We start from the raw sequence: 23,009 nt of genomic DNA, 5'->3' as shown, positions 1-23,009 counted from the left end.
TCTTGTGTTGAGCTTTGGTAATGAAAATGAAATATGGATGTGTCATGATTTATTGATACATGTGTGCATGGTTCTTCGAATGATGTCCGGGCTAAGTCCCGAAGGCTTTGTGCTAAGTGACTATATCCGGACTAAGATCCGAAGGCATTTGTGCGAGTTACTAAATCCGAACTAAGATCCGAAGGCATTTGTGCGAGTTACTAAATCCGGGTTAAGTCCCGAAGGCATTTGTGCGAGCTACTATAACCAGGCTATGTCCCGAAGGTATTTGAACGAGTAGCTATATCCGGTTAAGCTCTGAAGGTATGTGATTCGGGAATGAATGAACTTGCTGTAAAAATTTCAGTTAATACGCTTGTGAAATCCCAACAATGAGGTATGTTTCGTATGTGCTTTGAATTAGTTGAGCCCTTACAAATAAGTATTCGCTCAGTTGATAAACGAGCTACCGCCTTTAGCTAAGTTGATCTTTGTGTATGAACATAAGGGTTGGTAATGTGAAGTAAGTATGATATTGAGAATTTGTGCATATGGAATTATCCGTTTAGCTATATGAATGCTATGCTTTTGTTGTCTTGGAATCCTTGCTCAAAACTTACTAAGCATAAATTGCTTACTCCATTTCTTTGTTTCTCTGTTTTATAGATTTTGGCTCGTCATCTATCGGACTCGGGATTTTTGGAAGTCAAGTCTCCCACACTATCAAAGCCCCTTTTGGTACAATTTTGGTTGAACTTTGAAATGGCATGTATAGGACTACCCTTTTGTTGTTGGTCATGTACCCATGGATTTTGTGTAAATTTGGATAGCCATGCGAAAATGGCTTATATATGTTTTAGCATAGTACTATAATCGTTTTGTATGTTGATCACTAAGAGGTATGGAAATGTTTGGAAACGATTAGCCATTGGAATGGTTAATCATGATTATACTTTGTGCTATGTATGCAAAAGGGCTAATTGAATCATGGAAACTATGAAATAGGTAAAGTCTACCTTAAAGGCGAATCTTGACAAAGCAGACGATGTGGATGTGAAAAATCACTAAAAATAGTAGGAATGGAATTAAATAGTGAATAAATTATGTAAATTAACCTTGATGAATCTACTTTCATATGGAAGAAACAAAACGGTCATATGAGTTGTATGTTAAGAGATATTTAGGTTTTCGTGAAACAGGGCCAGAACGGTTTCTGGATTCCCTGTTCCAACTTTGGAAATTCATTATAAATTAACCAGAGATAATTAGGAGTCATTACATATATTTATAGATTTCTCTTTGAGTCTAGTTTCTATAGAAACAAACGGAATCAGTATTGAAGCCCTATACAGGGAGATATCCAAGTCGTAATGCGTGAAGGTCAGTGTAGTCGATCCCTGTAACATGGGAGACTTTAACTAATAAACTGTACTAATTGGCCTGACCAAAAATTCTAGAAAAAATTTGTAGATGCATATATGAGTCTAGTTTCAGGGAAAAATCATGAAACTGATTTTCGAGTTATGGAACTCAAGATATGATTTTTAAGGTGACAGTGACACGATTAGCCATTTGTCTGAAATTTTTAAATGGACTGTGAAAATAAATATATTATGTCTGTTAGCACCTCATGTTCGACTCCGGCCACGGTCTCGGGTACGGGGTGTTACAGATTTTGTGTCAGGATTGCCCATATCTCCGAGAAAGAAAGATGTGGTCTGGGTTATAGTTGACAGATTGACAAAATCAGCTCATTTCATTCCGATACAAGCAGACTATTCACTTGAAAAGTTAGCTAAGTTGTATATCTCTAAGGTTGTGAGATTACACGTTTGATAAAGATCCGAGGTTCACATCAAAGTTTTGGAAGAAACTGCAAGAGGCATTAGGTACAAAGCTACATTTTAGTACCGCTTTTCACTCACAGACGGATGGTCAATCCAAGTGAGTTATTCAGATACTCGAGGATATGTTGAGATGTTGCATTCTTGAGTTTAAAGGTACATGGAAAAAGTTTTTGCTATTGATTGAATTTACGTATAAAAACAGTTTCCAATCGAGTATTAAAATGGCACCGTACGAAGCTCTATATGGACGTAAGTGTAGAACACCGTTGTATTGGACTGAGCTAAGTGAGAATAAGATTCACGGGGTTGATTTGATTAAAGAGACTGAAACAAAAGTGAAAGTAATTCGTGATAGTCTGAAAGCAGCATCAGATCGACAGAAATATTATGCAGACTTGAAACGAAAAGATATTGATTTTCAGATTGGGGATAGAGTGCTTTTGAAAATATCTCCGTGGAAGAAAATACTTCGATTTGTTTGTAAAGGCAAATTGAGTCCGAGATTCATCGGGCCGTATGAGATTATCGAGTGAGTTGGACAAGTTGCTTATTGGCTAGCATTGCTGTCTACGTAACATCCCTTACCCGTGTCCAACGCGGGGATAGGGTACAAGGCATTACCCGCCTTAAACATAAGCAAACATACAAAATCGAGCCATAAAATTTCGTTTAAATTAAATTCATTCATACATATGTAAATTGTCTCTTATATAGGCCTACGATGCCCAAAACATACATCAGGTACAGATCGAGACTAAACCGAGAACTTTAGAAAACTTTGGGAAAACTTAGAAAATTTTCATGAAACAGGGTCACACATGTGGTCACACACGTCCGTGTGTCTTGGGACACGCACGTGTCCTCAGCCTATGTAACTCTTTGTTTCTGATGCCATCAACACAGTTAGGGTCACACGGCCAAGTCATACGCCTGTGTGCTTAGGCCGTGTGGCAAATTAAATTCCAAAAATTAAGTGCAGACTTCACACGGCCTAGGCACACACCCAAGTCCTGCGGTCGTGTCCTTCACACGGCTAAGACACATGCTGTGTCTCTACCCGTGTGTTTACTACTGAGCATTCTGTTTTTCATTTAATAGGGTGCAGGAGACACACGGCCGGATCACATGCCCATAAGGCAGACCATGTGTCACACACAGTCTAAACACTCGTGTGTCTACCAATGTGGACAACTTTGAGGTTATTTTCCAAGCCTTTGTCACCCCCAATAACACATGCACACTCACTCATCTCAATGACATCTTACATGACATAAATGAGCACTTACACATTCATAAACATAACTCATGTATGTCAACTTCTTATCGATTTATACTAGCTTAAGGCTTCATATTTTATTTAGGCTAAGCTTACCAAATCACATACATTATATATATAGATATAACATTAATTTACTTCCATTTTACACATTCATGCCTTAGTTGTTATTATGCCATCTACTCACAACTCCATCACCCAACATCTATGGTCACATCCACAATTCATCCATGCTAAATGAATTTAACCACATCAAGAGTGATCTTAGCACATGCATGCATATATGAATAGGACTACATCCCCATAATTAATATGAGTCATATCTCATGGCCATATACAAAATGAATCATCAAACCATTATATGCCAACACACTTGGCTAAACCAATATGACATATAACAACAACAAAAAAGACCAAGTCCCTACACATGCCATACTCAAAATACTTAAATTCACTATACCCAAAAGATTAGTTTGATAGTGTGAATCGAGCTTCGACTTCCTTCGATCCTCGAGCTAGCTTGGCAACACTATAAGGAAATGGAAAAGGAAACGGAATAAGCATAAAGCTTAGTAAGTTTGCATGTAAATAATTAAAAACATTAACCATGCAATATTATATGCATAACACAATAATATATTTATCACAATGTCATCAAGTATCATAGATACATTTTAAGTCATGCCATTTACATAATGTACAATAAAACTCATGATCATAGTTCATTCATTCACTTCTTTCGAGGTTTCATCGATTCATAATCTCAATGTTTATGAGCTTTGTGTACGTACCTGTACCCTTTCAACATGATCATACCTTGTCATCTCTTTGACATAATCGTTGGATTACCCGTTGAACCACTTGAAATACTAAAGGATACTCGGGAACTCTCATACACAAGGTAGGATGCCAGTATCATATCCCAGATATGGTCTTACATGGGATCACATATCGATGCCAATGCCATGTCCTAGACATGGTCTTACATGGGATCATAGGTTGATGCTAATGCCATGTCCCAGACATGGTCTTACATGGAATCACATTTCGACACTAACAGCCCAACTATGCTCTTACACAAAATTACATATTTATGCCAAAGCCATGTCCCAGACATGGTCTTACATGGGATCACATATCGATGCCGATAGCCCAGCGATGGTCTTACACAAAATTACATATCGATGCCAAAGCCATGTCCTAGACATGGTCTTACATGGGATTGTACATAACCCTAATGTCATGAAATTTGTATCCTAACTATTTCTAAGGTTCAACCGGGATTTTGAGGTATCGAACTCATCGAATCGTCATTGAGTCATCATTAATTAAATCCATAAAGACAATTATACAATTCATGCAATATTAAAGCATTAAATACATAATAATGTAACGTTACATTATTTACACACAAACTTAACTCGGTACCCAAAATATGGCTACTATTTGATTTAGTCCACGACCTTGTTCTTTCCTCAGTTTAGGTCCGGAGTCTATTTTTCTTGATCTATAATAGCAAATTTCGCTTATTTAATTATCACATTATTCAAAATAGTCCATAAATCATACTTTAACAAAATTATAATTTTACCCCTAAACTTTCACATAATTACAACTTAGCCCCTAGGCTCGTAAAATGAAATGTGTTCATTTTATTTGATACCCAAGACTATCCGAACTTATATCATACTCATATCATCCCACATTTTCTTTCAAATTAGATTTTTAACCACCCATTTTACAACTTTTACAAAAAGGTTCTTTTTAGGTGTTTTCATGAAAAACCACTTAGTAAAATATGTTTATTATGCATCAAACTTTCATATTCCTCCATTAAACACCAAAATATATGCATGTCACACATGGGTAAGTTTTTGAACATGAACCCTAGCTCAAAATAATGGTAGAAATAGCTAGATCATGCTTCAAAGATCTCAAAAACATAAAGAACATTAAAAACGGGGCTAGGGTGTACTTCCAATCGAGCTTGAAAGGATGAAAACAACCCTAGCTATGGCTCCTTGAGAATTTCGGCTAAGGGAGGAAGATGGACACAATTTGGACTTATTTTTCCCTTTTTATTTTTTTATTTCCAAATGACAAAAATGCCCCTAAGGCCTTTCTTTCAAATTTTTCCTATCCATGCCCATTTTTGTCTATAAAAATAGAAGTTAGGCAAATTGCTAATTATGGACCTCTAATTAACAATCCATGGAAATTTCAAGCTTAAAGCTTCTAGAACTCACATTTTGCAACTTTTGTAATTTAGTCCTAGATATCAAATTGGACACTTTATCAATAGAATTTCTTCATGAAACTTTCACACAAGAATGCAATCATATCATAAACCTCAAAAGAATCATAAAATAATTATTTCTACTTCAGATTTGTGGTCTCAAAACCACTGTTCTACTAGACCCTAATTTGGGATGTTATAGTCTAAGTTAGAAAAGATTCATAATGTATTTCATGTATCGATTCTCCGATGATACTGATCCGATCCTTCACATATTATTTCTCTGACAAAAGTTTAAATTCAATCAGATTTGTCGTATAGTGAAGAACCGATTCGAATTCTAGCTCGTGAGATTAAAGAGCTCACAAATAAGAAAATTGCATTAGTGAAAGTATTGTGGCATCGATACGGGGTTGAAGAAGCTACGTGGGAACCCAAGGATGCTATGAGAAAGCAATATCTAAACCTATTCACTGTAAGATTTTCGGGGACGAAAATCCCTAAGGGGGGAGAGTTGTAACAGCCTGATTTTAGCTAAATCAGAACAGTGGTATCGGGACCACAAATCTGAGGTCATAAAATTATTTTAATATTATTTTTGGTGTTTATAGCATGATAATATATATGTGTAAAAATTTCGTGACTAATTCTATCGTTTAATAGTTTAATTTGAGAAAAGGACTTAATCGCGTAAAATGCAAAAGTAGCATGCTATAAGTTAAAAGTGCTTAATTGCTATGGCTTATTAAATGAAAGGTCCTTATGTTTAGTGGAGATGGACATGAATAACCTTATATTTGATGATTAAATGGTTTAATAACTAAGGGTAAAATGGTAAAATATGTATTAAGTTAGAACAAATAAAAGAAAAACAATTTTAAAGCCTAAATTATCATCATCTTCCACCTAAAATCAAAAGAAAATAAAAGATGGAAGATCATCTAGGGGTCGGCACTTGTGTGGCTTAATTGAGGTATGTTTTGAGCTCAGTTTTTTATGATTTCTACATTTTTGTGATCATTGCTTCGTGTTCTAGCTAGCCCATGTCTCAATTTTTGAAAGTGTTGATGATTTTGAAAGCTGCCATTGATGAATTCATGTGTTTTTGGATGTTTGATGATGAATTATGAAAGGTTAGTGATAAATATCTAAGTTTTGTAAAGTGATTTTTTATGAAAATGTCAATTAGGGATTAAATTGAGAAAATGTGAAATGTTGTGGTTAAAAGTGTGAAATAAATGAAAATATGGGCTGTTATGAAGCTATAGAGAATTCAGCTAAGCATGAGTCTTATTGAATTTTTGTGAATTTGGTGTATTTATGAAATAAGAACTAAATTGTAAGAAATGCAAAATTTTAGGGCCAAAGTGTAAATTGGCTTAAATATGTGTTTGTGGATGAAATTGAAAGATTATGTGATTAAATGAGTTGAATTTTTCTAATATAAATCAAGAAAAGAGGAACCCAGACTTAGATCGAGGCAAGAACAAAGTACTCGATTAATTGACTAGTTTTGTCGTTTTTACGTCTGAGGTAAGTTCGTACGTGATAAACATTGTTACAATTATGTTTTTAATGCTTTAATATTACATAAATTATATATATGAGATGATGGTTGTGTACGTCAATGAATCGATTATATATGGCACTTAGTGTGCGAATCGGAATAGCTTTGGCTATATATGGCACTTAGTGTGCGAATCGGAATAGCTTTGGCTATATATGGCACTTAGTGTGTGAATCGGAATAGCTTCAGCTATATATGGCACTTAGTGTGCAAGACTGAAATAGTTTCGGCTATGAAAGGCACTTAGTGTGCGAGATTATAATAGCTTCAGCTATGCTTTGGCACTTAGTGTGCGAGATATTGAATATTCGACATTATCACAAAAAGGTATGAGTTCAATATGAATTTATACAGGTATGTACATATAAAGCATGAAATCCAAACAGAAGAAGTTCTGAACTTGTTCATAAACACTTGAGTGAGTATGAGGAAATTTTGTTGGTCACCATGATTTAGATATTAATTAGTACGAATTAATGATTTGTATATTATGAACTGTTGAGTAAATTTAGTATGAACTTGCTAAGCTATGAAGCTTACTATGTGTTATTTGTTTATGTTTTATAGAGAATCAAAGCTAACTTGGCCTCGGGGATTATTGGGAAGCGTCATTATACTATCTATCATTTTGTTGGTACTTTTGAAGCTTTGTATATATGGTATATGGCATGTATAGGCTAGTGTCATCTTAGTATGTTTTGAGTTATGATTTTAGCCATGAGATTTGGCTTGTAAATGTTGGTGTGTATGGCTATTTAAGTTGGCTTGAATTATGTGTTTGATAAATGTTATATGTGATGAATATAATGCTTTATGTGTTGGCTTGTTTGGAATGGTTATATGGTTGCTCTTTTGGATAGTTATAATTTGTGGTATTATTGCTTGAAAGTTGGCATATTTGGATTGATTGAGTTGATGGTATGGTGTGTTATGTGTCTTGAATTAGAGGATAAGTTGGTGAGTAAATGCAATTATAAGTTATGTAAGTTTTTGATGATTTTGGTATATTGAATTGGTATGTTTTTTTATTATGATTGCATAAATGTATATAAATGATGTGTATTATCCGGTAATGCTTCGTAACCCTATTCCGGTGATGGATACGAGTTAAGGGTGTTACACCATATCCTTATTGTCTTAAAGACTTCTCTTAGTTTGATCACTTGAAATCATTGGTTGATATTCTTTTTTCGAATCTGTTGAATCATCGAAAAATTTATTTTCAATGAATACAACATCTCTTGTTTCAATTATCGTGTTTGACACTAAGTTAAGAATAGGGTAAGGCTTAAAGTGTTGGGCATATCCAACAAATACACCCTTGACGGCTCTTGGTCCCAACTTCATTCTCCTTTGGTTGGAAACTCTATAGTAAGCCAAACACCCCCACATTTTGAAATAATATAAGTTTGGCATCTGACCCTTTCATAACTTATATGGAGATACTTTGAATTTTCTCAATGGTATTCTGTTAAGGATATAACATGCAGTCAATAATACTTCACCCCATAGATTATATGGAAGTTTAGTATTTAACAATATCGAGTTAACCATATCCATGAAAGTATGGTTCTATCTTTCCGCCAATCCATTTTGTTGCGGAGTATAAGGTGTGGAACACTCATGTACCACACTTTGTTCCTCAAAAAATACATTAAATTCATTTCAAAAATATTCACCACCTCTATCACTATGAAGCACTTTGATTTTCTTACTATACAAATTCTCAACCTCATTTTTAAAACGTTTAGACAACATATCAAAAATCTCATATTTACTTCTCATGAGATACATATAAGTAAATCTAGAGAAGCCGTCTATAAAAGTGATAAAATATCGTTTTTCACATCTTGTTAGAATTCTATTTAATTCACAAACATCCGAATGGATTAAATCTAACACTTGTGAATTTCTTTCACACTTATTAGGAAATAGTTTCTTGGTAATTTTTTATTGAATACAAACTTCAAATTTATCCACAAACTCACCATTACTTAGATAATATACCATTCTTTTGCTGTAGTAAAGTTTTAAAATTAAAATGAGCTTGACGCACATGCCATAAAGGATAAGATTCAAAAATATAAGCAGAAGAATTGGCTTTCTTCATATCAATGCTAAACTTGGACATGCCCTCATTACAATATCCTTTTTCTACATATATATCACCCTTAAGCAAGACTAACTTATTGGATTCCAAGATAACCTTGAACCTCTTGTTACATAAAAGACTCGCAGACACTAAATTCTTTCTCACATTTGGAATTGATCAAGGTCAATTTCTTCTCGGATGTGACGTTCAGTTCCATTGTTCCTTGATCGAGCACCTTAACCGATTAATAGTTACCCATAAGCACTTCACGGTTTGCCACTAGTTCATAACTCTTGAATTTTTGTCAGTCATTACACACATGGACAGTAGCTCCGGAGTCGAGCCACTAATTATAGGACTTATCGGTCATGGCTATGTTGAGTTTGGTAATCATACCAATCTCCAAACTCTCGATCTCTTCCATAACCATGGCCACTAAGTCTATGTCCTCCACTATATTGGCTTTAAAAGTTGTGGCATCTTGCTTCTTTTTGAGAAGTTTACAATCCTTAATGTCGTGTCATTTTTTATTGCAATTATAGCAATTGCGAGATTTTTCTTCTTGTCTTGCATGTGTTTCGAGAGTTCTTGGACTCGCTCACATGGTTCACTTTAGAACTTTAAAGAAGATTCACCGCGTCACACTTTTGAGTTTCCTTTTCAATATGCCAATGCCTAAGTATTTACTCCACATTGAAGTCCTCTGTCATATGCAGAAGTTTCTTCCAATAATTGTTCCAAGACAAAGGAAACTTCAAGATAATAACCCCGACTTGTAACAATTCTGGAATAACAACTTTCAAGTCACGAAACCTGCTTACAAGGACTTGTAGTTCATGGACTTGATCCATGATCAGGATACTATCGAGCATTTTGAATTCGTAATACTTCATCATTAAAAATTTATCAGTACATTATCGCTTGGTGTTGTCTTGCTCTTCAAGAGCTTTCCATATTTCCACCAAGGATTGCATCAACATGTAAAGATCATATAATCAGTTAGATAAGGTGTTGAGGATGTGTCCATAAAATGTGAAATTCTCTTCCTCACGCTTTTTCTTGAGTTTGGCCATTTTCGTAATTTCTTCAGGGTTTGTATTGGGTGTGGGATCCTCCACTAGTTATAGGTTTGGATCCAGAACGTATACCACATTCAAGATGGTAAGAAGGAACAACATCTTATCCTTTCAACGATTGAAGTTTGAGCCATTAAATCGATCAGGTTTCACAAACTCTTGGTTGATCACTTTGAATGCGGTGGTAGCCTCCGTCACCATCTTCAAAATTGTTCTCTTTTATTGTTTAGGTATTTGAGTGGGGAAGATAGATCCAAAGACGATGTTGAATTAAACAGTAGATTTCGGGGTACAGATGATGCATTCTAAAGAGAATAATTTTCCTCCACACAAAGTTGCTAGAAGGTTAAGACAAAGGTCCTCCTAAGATACAACGAAGCTTTTTTATTTCCTTTGATTAGAAAATTTGAGGAATTCCCTAACTCTTACTCTAATTCCTAAAACTGGATTGATTGTAATGATCATCTTTTAAGCACCATAGTCCTTCTATTTATATGCACTCAATAGATATATTGAAGAGCCACAACCCTTCGTATTAGACATAGTTCTTAGAAGAAACATGTCCCATGAAAATTAAATGTATCTATTGAATAAATCATCACTTTCTAATTTCAGTAAGTGCTCAAGAATAGTGAATTCGCAATCTACAAATTTTCAACAGTTACCAGGGTAATTAATGTAAATCCTAAGGGATAAAGATGTATAGAGTTCAAATCTCTTAGTACTCTCATCTTGTAGATACATATTAATCTTAACCGTTGATATAAATCGATTTGTACTGTTGGATTTGAGGGAGCTCAACTATAGCTAGAGGTCCCCCTTCATTTGTAATCACTTCATTCTTTCTAAGTTAATATATTGAGAGTATTTACTCAAACACTTGGTGTACACTCTCTTTCTGTGTCTAGTGTACACTCTCTTTCTGTGTCTTTCTTTAGTTCATTCGTAGCTTTTTTTACTTTCAGAGTTTGCATCAAATTTACTTCGGTGCCTTAGAGAAATTCTGCAAGGATTCTCACTTTTCGAGGGGAATGTTGACTTAGGTAGATTTGAAGAGAAGAGATTGTCTAAAACTGCACGGATTGTGAGACGAAAGGTGTATCCCCGTGACACTAGGAAGGTGATCATAAATTTTAAAAATGTCCTCATAAAAAATACAAATTTGATTACTTCTAACATTTTTAGCAATATTTATTATTAACAAACAAGTAATTTAATCTATTTATTTTAATGATATTAATTTGTTTTAAATAAAAATAAACTAATATCTTTGTCTCAATAATATATGATTAGATTTAAAATAAAATGTAAATATTTCATTTGTATTAAATTAGAATATAATTCAAATTTGAATTCAATATTTTTAAAATAATTTTAAATTAAATAAGTTTTATGATTTTGTGGTTAAAAGTATTGCAAGAAAATAATGAAAATAAACAAATAAAAAATGTAATTTATATGAAAGATAAATTTAAACTTTTGATCACATGAAAAACTTACTTTCACACCAATATATAAAGGAATCATATTCCTATCATTGAAAGAAAGTTACAATCTTAAGAAAGTAAATAGTTTTAACATATTAAATATATTAAATTCACGTCTTTTTAGTTGATTGGTCTTGAATTTTTATTGATAGTGAATCTCATAATCAAATCTAAAACAATTTGTTCCCTTATTTTTATTTTTTAAAATAAGCTTATGTGTTAAAATATCCTATAAAATAATTTAAAAATTAATTGATTACAATTTTTAATTAAAATTTAATTGATTTTTAATAATTTTAAAAGAACATTTTAGCATTCAAGCTTAAAAACAACACTTTATACCTTAATTGAGTATTTATTTGTCTCATGAATAATTTAGGTTGAAATCATCCTTATATATAAAATAATAAAGTAATTGTTTAAAAACACTTTGTTAAACATTTATTGCAACTATTTTTATTCTTTTTCTTTTAAAATTCTCATTCGGATGATAAAAACAAGTTTAAAAATTCATTAATTAGTTCATAACTTGCACTTTTGATACGTATATCTAATAGCTTGCACTTTTCATCCAAATTAAAATTTTGTTCATTTTTCTATTCTAATAAATAATTAGTTAGTATTTAGTATATTGAGAGTGTATTTTTTAATTTTAATCTTCTTAATATTTGATTATACCTCTATAGAAAATTTGTCAATCTTAACCTCGTCTCCATTAATAGTGTAGAAAATAATTTCCTATAATCAACTTCTATCTCAAACTTATAACTGCTAAGAATCAAATGATATAATTATTGATTTATTAGAAAAACTTTAATTAGACTCAAACAAAAGATAAAAAAAAAATCAAATCCAAGTTAATTTTAAAGGATGGTAATTTGAATTATGAATTTAAAAATATGTGGATATTCAATTAGTTTTATGAATTTAGATAATAGTCGGATTTAAATTATTTAAAATAATTATTTATTACATATTTCAAAAGAGATACAAATAAATACTCCAGATATTATTATCTAGATTTGTATTAGACATAGATATTTGAATCCACCTTATAACTTTTATTTTATATATAAATAAAAAGATTTTAGCGAAATTGAATTCAATTTTTACGGATTTAAATATCCTATTACTTGAATAATAAATAAATTTACATATTAATTTAAAAAAACAGATTCCGATTCCTAAACATAAATGATTGGAAGTCAAAATCAAGTGGAGTGAGATAGATGGCAATAATGATGGAGTTGCGAGAGACGCGGTTTCCAAATTTCCAATTGGGATTTGAGGTTGTTGGTGTTGAAGTTGATTAGACCTAAAGGCAAATTTGTTTGGTTTCGTAATTTTCCATATTTCCGTATCAGAATGATTTGCATTTGCATCCCTCCTTTCTACTTTTTGTTTTGACTTCAATTTATGCAAATGCCATTGCGTATACAAACTCCTCACAATACACTTCACATTTCTATTATTATATTGCTTAATTTCTATTAATACTCTTGTATTTTTAATCATTCTACTTTTTCAAAGTATTAAATTTATTAAGTTCTGTTGTCTTTAAAATTTTATACGACTAATGGGGTCTAAATGAGCCGTGCCCAATTACTGGTAAGCTTGAGCTCAACTCAAAATTTGGACATCTATTTTTTAAGCTAGAACTAGACTCGAGATATTATCAAGCTTGATAATGCTCTAGAATAACGTATTTTTATGTATTAATCATGTGTTTATTTTGGGCTTGATCCTACTAATTTGAGCTATTTATGTCTTTTTATCGATTAGGGACTGATTTGGAGGCAAAAGCAAAATTAAGGGACAAAAGTGCGAATTTGGAGACACAATGAGCTGATATGCGATGCAGGAAAAAGATTGTGCCAAAAGTGCAAGCATGGAAGACACAAGGAATAAAAACGCAAAAAGAAGAGATTTTATTTTATAAGATTCCATTTTATTAGTATAATTAATATTAAGATAATTATTAGGATTATTTAATTTTAGGATTTTATTTTAATTATCTTTATTTATATTTAATTAATTGTATTTATCTTTTTAGAATTTAAGTTAAATTAGACTATCTCCCTAGCACTATAAATAGTAGGTGAAATGACTCTATTGATGTTTATCTTTTTCTGTAAACATTTTCCCCCTGAAAGTCTAGACTTTTGTTTCTTCATATTTTCTTTCAATAAAATTCCCTTTTTCATTTTTATATTTATTTTCTTTTCCACCATTATCATGAGCCACTAAAACCTATCTAGCCGAAAGTTGTCAATATTCCCCAAAAAGAGTTCTTGAGGCCTAGAATCCGTACTTAGCCTTCTTGCCAAGTATTCATCGTTTCTTAGACTTTTCTGGTGGCGCTTCCGTCCATGGCCCTTAAGAAGTAAGCTTTTCAGCATATGCAAAGGCGGCCGCTTTGTATGTTTTGGAAGGATTGCATAGTCGGTTCGTAAACTTCTTTGCGTCGAGGTTGGCGAGCCAAAGAGACGAAATGGCGTGGATTCGCCATTGAGAAGCGTTGATCTAGCATAGATTCTTGGCTAGAGTCGGGTTCCCTAAAAATTGTAAGTCTAATCTTTGGAGCTGGTGGTCGTAGGCGTCCTCTTCCACTATAACTGCCTTACTTGAGTTGAGAAGGGTTATTTAAAAGCCGATGATTGAACCCAAGGCGAAATGAGACAACTGGAGGCTGGAATCTACCAATAAGAATTTCTTTTCCTTTAACTCTCTTTATTATTTTTATTAATTTCATAATCACAATTTCAATCAACTTTAGATTCTTTTTTTTTCATTTTTTCCAAATCAAATCTTTAATTCTGTTATTTTATTTTCCTCTCACACGAGTTTTCTTGGGCACGATTCGCCTGAGATTTGAAAACAAACATTCGTATAATCCGGTCCCTGAGGATTCGACCCTACTTCCCATTTACTGTTCTTTTTTATTATTTCTACTATTTTATAGGGAATAAGATATTTTTGGTGCTCTCAACGACCGCATCAAAGCTACTTGAGCTTGAGCCCGATTAATCTCGTTTATCGATTTTTATACTCATGCTCAAACCAGAGCTTTGTTCAATAATTAACTTTAGCTTTAATAATATAAATTAAGGGTCATAACATAATTTAATAATATAAAATAATAAAAATATATATTAAAACGAAAAGCTTGATAAGACTCATGAACCATTCGAGCCAAATATTACTAAGCGTGATTTATGCTCAAGCTTGGCTCAATAATTATTGAACTTGAATAGGATGTGAACACAAGTGTCTTATTTACACCTCTAGCAGCAAATACATTATCACGTGTGCAATGATACATTGGCTTATTATTTCCAGATATTACTTAAAAAAAAAGTTAGATAATGAATTTAATGGTTGTTGTTCGCATCGAAATTGGAATTTCTATATTTAAAAAATGTAGAGACTATGAGTGATCAAATTGGAGAGCATGGACTAAATTTGTACTTAACTTATACTACATTACTAATAGTAGAATTCAAACAAATGGATTTAATTACTACTGTTTGGATCAATACTAAAATTTAAAAATACAAATATATAAAGACTAAAGTGAACCAAATTAAAATATATAGACTAAAGCTACAACTTTCACTAGGGACTAAAAGAAGAAATCGACCTCTCTCAGCATATGGATTAATTTGGTTTCTTGGAGATAATTTCAGGTTTTTTTCTTATCAAAACAAAATTTGAATTGCTTAAACAAATTAAATTAGATAAAGCTTTTAGCAACATACTCACGTTTTACAATCGTATTGATTTGGATTACTATTTAGGTTAGATCAAAATAAATAAATAAATTCCCCGACAAATCATCCATTCTATGCTTCAATTGTCAAGAAAAAAACATTATTCAAGACAAATTATCCATTATATGCTTCAATTGTCAACAGAAACATTGAAAACCTCAAGAAATAAACTTGGAGCTGTGGGGTCTTATTGAATGAGGACAATATGGATGGAGACCCGTATTAACACATAGCTTTAAGGTCTCCACGTAGAATTAGAAATGATTAAACTTAATAAATACATAATTAAATTAGGTCTAGTCATCCACTTAGAAAAGCATTATGAGTTGAAAATGTATCAAATGGTAGTAGGGAGATCCCATAGCCATGATGACCACGACACATGCAACCGCGTACGTTGCCGAGAAACCTCCAGCAATTGTGCGTGTCCTAGGGGGATTTGATCCAATGTGGAATTAGTTTTTGCTCTCCATTTTTGACAAAAGTGAACTCATGATTTTCATTTATAATTTAGTATTAGGAGTATTTTCAGATTTCATCGATTTGTATCTAAATCAATACAATTCAATTAAATTAAATTAAAAAATTGGTTCAACCAATTAAATTGAATTCTTTTAATTTTTAATAATTTATTTAATTTTAATTAAATAAATCGATTGAACCAAAAATTAGTGATCTAATCAATTTTATTATTAATTAAGTTCAAGAAACAATGCTTATAAGTTGTTAAAATAAGTAACATTTTAAATTATTTTAATATTTTAAGCTCTCTCTCACTTGCAATTGTTAAGATAAAATGTAATTTTGGAGGGTATAATTAATTGGAGTTAGAGATGTCAAAAGGATGCACAAATTATTTTTTTTTTGCTTAATTCATCTGTCACAATTTGTTGTGACAAATTAGGTTCTTTCTTACATTTAATTAGTTTGTTTTCGAGTAATTTGATTATATTTTTATTAATTTTTCGTTTTAGCATTTTATGTTCAATTTCAATAAAACAAGTATTTTTACACATTTTTAGTTGTTTTAATGACTCATTAGGCCAATCCAAACACTAATGGGTTAATTAAGTGCACAAGACATTATTTCAAGCTAAAGAATCTGAAGAACAACTCCAACATCGTGACACCAACATCCCATGTCGTGACACCCAACTTTGACATTAAACAAGTCTCATTCGATGACAAATATCGCGATACTAATTCGACGAGGGTCAAATTACAAACTGAAGGTATTTTCATCTGCACAGTTCGTCCTAACTCATTTAATCAGTTGCATTTGACCTATATGGTCATAAAACACCAAAACTATAAATAGAAAAGTTTAAGGTTTAATTGGGGGGCTTATTTCCTTAATTAATTTTTAGTTTTCTAGGTTTAGGTTTTGTTTAATTCAGAATTTGTTGTTCACTTCTATTTCAATTCGAGTTTTATTTTCTTCATCAATCCTTAGTTTTTCTTTTGGGTTGGCTTTCAATCGTTGTTTTCTCAACAACTGTAGCAGTTCGCTTTTTAGTAGTGTCGGAAACAGTGGTTTTAATGTCACAAATCTGAAAAGTAAGTTCATAAATATTTTTATTTAATATTTACGAGTAAAATATGGTTTTTAAAATGTTTTTGATATGGTAATTATGTTATATATATGATTAATTAAGTTCAAGTGGTAAGACCCTAAAGTCAAGTGGTTTTAGAAAATGAGGTATCGGGACCTCGTTTCCATAAACTGAGTCGTAAATATTTTTATAAATATTTACGGGGTATCATTAAGTTTTTAATAAAGTTTCGTTAAGAAATTTTAATGTTTCGATAGTTAATTAATTAAAAAGGACTAAACTGAAAAAGGTATAAATTTTAGTGAATCTTGAATTTTCATTGATTTGATAGTTAATTTGTAATAAAAAAGGGCTTAAATAATAATTATCCCATTTGTATATTAATGACCATAATGGGTTTTTAAATTGTGGTTTTAAAAGGTTTTAATTAAGGGTAATTGTGTAATTTAGTAAATAAATTAAAGTTTAATAAATCAAAAGCCAAATTCATCATCTTTTTCATTATCTTGCCGAACACCTAAGGCATGTCACCATTTTTGGAAGCTTCACATTCGGCCAGGATAGGAAGCCTGCATGTAAGTACGTTTTAATTTCGTTTCCTGTAATTGTTATGTTTTTTAGATCATTGCAACTAAATCTAGCTAGTTCGTACCTCCGTTTTTTATTCTATTACAAATTTTGAATGTTTCCATTGATGAATCTTTATGAGTTTAGATGTTAATGGATGAATTTGAAGTATTAGTTGTTATTTAAAAGTATTTTGTTAAGTGATTTTAATGAATTTGTCGATTAGAGATTAAATTGTTAAAATAGTAAAAATATAAGGATTTATTGTGAAATTGTTACATAAATGGATTGAATTGGATGCCATCAATATTGATCTATTATGAATTTGCAATAAAATGGCTAATTTGCATGTTTTAGGCTCAAGACTAAATTGAATAAAAATAAAAGTTGAGGGTAATTTTGTAAAAATTTCAAAAATGACTAAATTGAATAAAATAATTTTTTACTATCTAAATTAATAAATTGAATAAATTTATTAATTTAGATAAAGACCGAGTGGAAAATCCATGAAAATAAAAAATTACCAAAAGCCCTTGTACTTTGATATTTCTGCATTTAACTAAGTAAGTTCGTTATATGATTATCCTTAATTGTATTGAATATTTCATACTATTTCACTATTTGTTAAATCTTAAATGCCATTTAGCTATATTTTAAGAAATTGAAATGTAACGTTAATTCGGGCTTTGTTCCGATGAATATTTGGGATATGTGCATAGTAGGCTTTGTGCTGGTGTAATTGTATCAAGCCTCGAGCCTAGCAGGCTCTGTTTTGGTGGGCTATATAGATAACTAGTACGATAAATATTGTTTCAATTATCCGATGTTGTTTTATTTGGTTTTACAGGCATGAAAAAGGAAAAGTAAGGTATGTGCTTCAAATGAACTATGTCATGAAATTTATGAAAAGGACTGAAACGGTAAGTTTATAATTGGGATGTAAATATAATGATTTATAATCTTATGAAAAGATTGATAATTATGTATTCGACTTATAAATCCCAATATGTTATATATGAAAAGTATATGTGATCTTATTGAATATACTCAATTTGTGAGTTGAATGGTGTTCAATAGGTTTATACTAAGTTTAAAGTATGAGTGTTGAATCATGTTTAATCTAAGTATTATACTATTGAAGTGATAAGTTATGTTTCATGTTTTACGAGCTTATTAAGCATTCATTGCTTACGTAGTTGTCTTTCTCTTACCTTATAGATTATCAGAAGCTTGAGCGGGTTGGAAGCTCGTCGGATATTCGATGCCAATTTGAATGAAAGAAAACGATATGTTAATGTATGTATGTAAATGGTATAAGGTTGAAATGCTTGAAATAATGCAAATGGTATTATATGTTAAGTTGTTGTGCACTGATGTTTTAAACATGTTGTAAAAACAATAGGTAACATCGCGATGACATACCTCCAACGTCGCAACGACACTCACTTTTTGTGTAAGTTGCAACGTGATACCTTCAAAGTTGGGACGCCAACCCGATAATTTTGAAAATATTACATTTTATTCCTCAAACGACCTTGGGTTATCAAAAGAGCTTTCGAAAGCTCGTTTAAATCCAAGATATGATTATATAACATGTTGTAATTATGTATTGAACTTAATAGCATGAATAAATTGTTTAATTAATTTTCAAATGAGATCATAGTTACTCTGATAATGAATGTGACATCCTGTAGCTCAGACCTAACAATCGGGTCAAGTACGAGGTGTTACAGAACGGATGTATCTTAAAAAGATTAAAGATATCCTATGAGGGCAACACACTTATGATAAGGTCATTGGTCGAGCATTGATTGAGTAGTTTTCGTAATGGTATGTAATTAGGGAGAGCTCAGTCACAATACTATAGTAGAATGACTTCGTGACTAAATAACTTTATAATTAACAGGCGAAAAGTTGGATCTTAATAATAAATTATTTGAGCTCTAATTATATATATCCAATTGGTCCCTCTACTAGCTTGTTGAGACCAAAAATGAATTGCATGTAGAACTAAATGAATAGAAATGGACGAAAATTATAAAGTTTGAGAAATGGGTCACATTCGCAAATGAATGTATTTTCTCACTGAGTATAGAAATGACTTAATAATTAATTTAAGTTTTTGAATTATTATTTAATTAAATAATTGAAGTTCAAAAATGAAATTAAATTAATTAGTCATTGTGAATCCATTAAATATGGAAATTAAATATATTTTCTCATATATTGACAAAGTTCTTGTGACTTTAACATAATTAGAATTGAGTTGAGAAATTTATTTAATTAGAAATTTATTTAATTAAATTAAATAAATAATATTGATTTAAGGAAATATAAAAACATGTATTGAGTTGGATTAAAAGACTAAAAAGCACATATAATTGGACCCAATACACAAGAGGCCCAAATTCTCCTCTATTACATATGAGGGGTGGCAACCCTAGTACATTTAACTAGGGTGTGTCGTCCATCTCTTCTAGTTCAACTAGAAAATTGGTTTTTCTATTAAAGAAATATTATGTGTTTTACTAATTCAACCAAGATTCTTTTTTTCTTTTCATATAAATAGGTGACACATGTATAGTTATACACAATAGAAGTTACACATAATTTCTAGATATTATTATTCTGTCAAAAAGTAGAGATAATTTATTTTCTAAGCATAAATTCTATTTTTTGTGAAACACAATTCTATCAGTTTCAATTGAGAGAGAATTAATTTCCTACTGAAAGTAATAAATTGTTTTTGGGTCTCTATTTGGCCCGTGATTTTGCAAGCCTATACTCGAAGTAATTCATGGTATAATAATAGTAAAGAAGGTTGTTTGATTAAAAGTTGAGAATGTCCAGGATCCATCTCGCACAAATCACAAGTATTTTTCAAGAAAAAAATTATTGTTATAAACATCACAAATTAGCTCGATTTTAAACTTTTTAATTTTTTGCTGTGATTGAAAATCGTTTTTGTAAACCGGATTTTTCCAACAACATCATCAATAGACATAATAAAAGTCTTCATACGAACTTTCTAGTAGGCATAATTAGGCATAATAGACACCGAATTTCCTTCCTTTATTTGTTCCATGTCTATAAATACTCAACCAGAACGTCTTCAAATACCTTATTAAGCTGAGCTCTGATACCAATTGAAATAAAATTTGGTACGAGTCACAAGGCCCAAAATCAGGCTCATGAACATGATAGGCTCAAATTTCCTCAAGACCAACAACGAGGTCGAAGGCCAAGCAAATCCAAGTAAGATTGAATGGGACCATCCAAGACTTTGTTACCAATGCCCTAGATGTGCACATGACCGGAAAAAATCAAGAAACCGAATCTTGGTCCAATTTTGTTGTTTCAAACAATTTCAAGAATCAAGAAAATCAAAATTTCAAATCTTAGAAATCTTGGTCCAAGAAATTGAATCTTGCAGCCAAGGTGCATTAGATTTCATGTACGAGCTTGAATGAGTCAATTTCGAGAGCAAACATATCACAAGACCAAGTTCTTGAAAAAAATGGCCCATTAAGATATCTACAAGCCCATCCTGAAGTTTGGAAAGTAATTTAATTTAATATCAGGATAAATTATCAAAGTGGCCCAAATTGTAAAATATTTAAACTATAAGTCCAATTTTATTTTAATAGGTGGATCATCATGTAAGAATTCAGCCCAGTCATCCCAATTAATTCCTTTGGCTGAATTCCCATTAAAAGTTCATACTTAAAATTTTTTGATTTTTTTTATTTGATGAGTTGTCATGTTAGTTATTCCATTAGAGTTAGGAAAACTTATTTTGGGGCTTATAGATGAACAATTGATTTCTGTTTTTTTTTTTTAGTTAACAATAATTCTCTTTGAGTTTTTCTTCAACTCTTGAGTTTACTTTAAAAGTTGTTTTAACAATATTTCAGGTTGTGAGAATTATCTTCAAGCCTTTTCTTGCCAAGATTTTTTTCTTATAAGGGGAACTAAAGCTATTAAAAGGAGTTGTGGATTCTTAATATTTCCAAGGCTTCTTAGGACGTCATCTTCTCTTTTCTAGCCTTAATTTATCGTTTCTTGTTTACTTTAATTTAGTTCTTGTTGTTTTAGCTTACTGGTTTTATTGATTTTCGTTCTAGCTTAAAATTGCTTAAAGAGAGACGTTCTCCTATCTTGTTCCATCAAAAAACATATCAAAATTAGGAGTTTTAATCTTTTCTTGTTGTTTCAAATATTCTTGCACAAAACAGGTTGCTTTTGTCTCCAAAATCACTTCTAACAAATCTATTTTGTGTTTTATTTTCCAGATCTAGTTGGGACATTTTCTTGAGGTTTAAGGATGATTTCTTTCCATCCAAGAAACCCGAATTCATTCTTTATTAGACTCTTACCAACCGGTTCATCTTTCTTTTGTTTTAATCTCATGTGACTCTTATTTGTGACAACTAATTTATTTTCATTGTTTCTCGTTTCATCTTACATTCGATCTAGGTTAAATTTGTAACTTAGACAAGCTACGATTCTATTCCGCACGCATGCCTTATCTGGCTTTATCAAAATTAGTAAGCAGTAACGAAACATTGACTTTAATAAATTTCATTTCAATGTGTGATAGGACAAAAACCATAAACTAATGAAAAAAATAAAAGCAATATATGGAAAAGAAAACACCAAAACCAAACTTTGTTAACTTAGTTTAGACATAAAGGTCATACATTTGGTAGAGCCTCACTCAGAGTATAATCTTATTCAAATAACCAATTAGAATACGTCTCTATCAGTTAAAGCCCCAAAACTCCTCTACAAGTAGAATCCATGCGATCCTAATAGAGAACCAATAAACAACTGACATACACTTAGTATCATTCTTTGTTTAGAATGCAAGAATTCTTAATACAAATAAAACACAAAAATCTCATAACAAAAACAAATAAAAGCTAGAAACAAGTACTTGAGCAAGAATGATCCAATCTTTTAGGATAACAAATCGCATTCCTCGCCAAGTGTATGATCCTTCTATATATAGATCCAATCAAAAAGACAAAATGAACTTGATTAGCCTTGCTAAACAGCTGATAAGTCTTCTAAACCCAAGCTTCAAATTTACCGGCAATCGATAATGATAAAGCAATGACTCTTAGCCATAAAGTTACTCATGATCAACAATCCATTCGGTTAAAGATATTTTAATTTAAATTAAATTAAATTAAATTTAAGGTTAAATGAAAATATTATTTTAATTAAAATTTCAATGAGATTTTTAACTTTAAATTAAATATTTAAGTTAACATATTCAAATTCAAATTTTAAAATAAAAATATTAACTTTAAAATTGTGTTATGGATTGTTATTAAAATTAAAATATTATTTAAAATTAATATTAATATTGGTTTAAGGGTATAAAAACCCTTAAACTTAAAAAAAAATTAAATTCCTGCTTTTTTTTCTTTCTTTGTTTTTTTTTTTTGCACCCATTGGCTACTTGAACCGTCAAAATGCTTTAAAAAAAGCTTTTTGACCGTCAAAGTTAACAACATCCCTTTTTTTTTTTTTTTTTTTTTTAGTTAATGCTTC

At 31.3% G+C, this 23,009-nt stretch overlaps 1 long non-coding RNA gene across 1 annotated transcript; it reads left to right on the top strand.

The window, feature by feature from the left end:
• The first annotated feature begins 17,383 nt into the window (after window positions 1–17,383).
• On the top strand, window positions 17,384–18,809 carry LOC128293980 (uncharacterized). The gene is made up of 3 exons (XR_008284145.1): window positions 17,384–17,458; window positions 18,298–18,318; window positions 18,669–18,809. It is a non-coding gene; the product is annotated as an uncharacterized LOC128293980 (long non-coding RNA).
• Window positions 18,810–23,009: the final 4,200 nt, after the last annotated feature.

This window comes from Gossypium arboreum, chromosome 6 (assembly GCF_025698485.1).
Source record: "Gossypium arboreum isolate Shixiya-1 chromosome 6, ASM2569848v2, whole genome shotgun sequence".
Classification (NCBI taxonomy): domain Eukaryota; kingdom Viridiplantae; phylum Streptophyta; class Magnoliopsida; order Malvales; family Malvaceae; genus Gossypium; species Gossypium arboreum.
The sequence above is the reverse complement of the archived record's forward strand: the minus strand, read 5'-3'. Positions and strand labels throughout refer to the sequence as shown.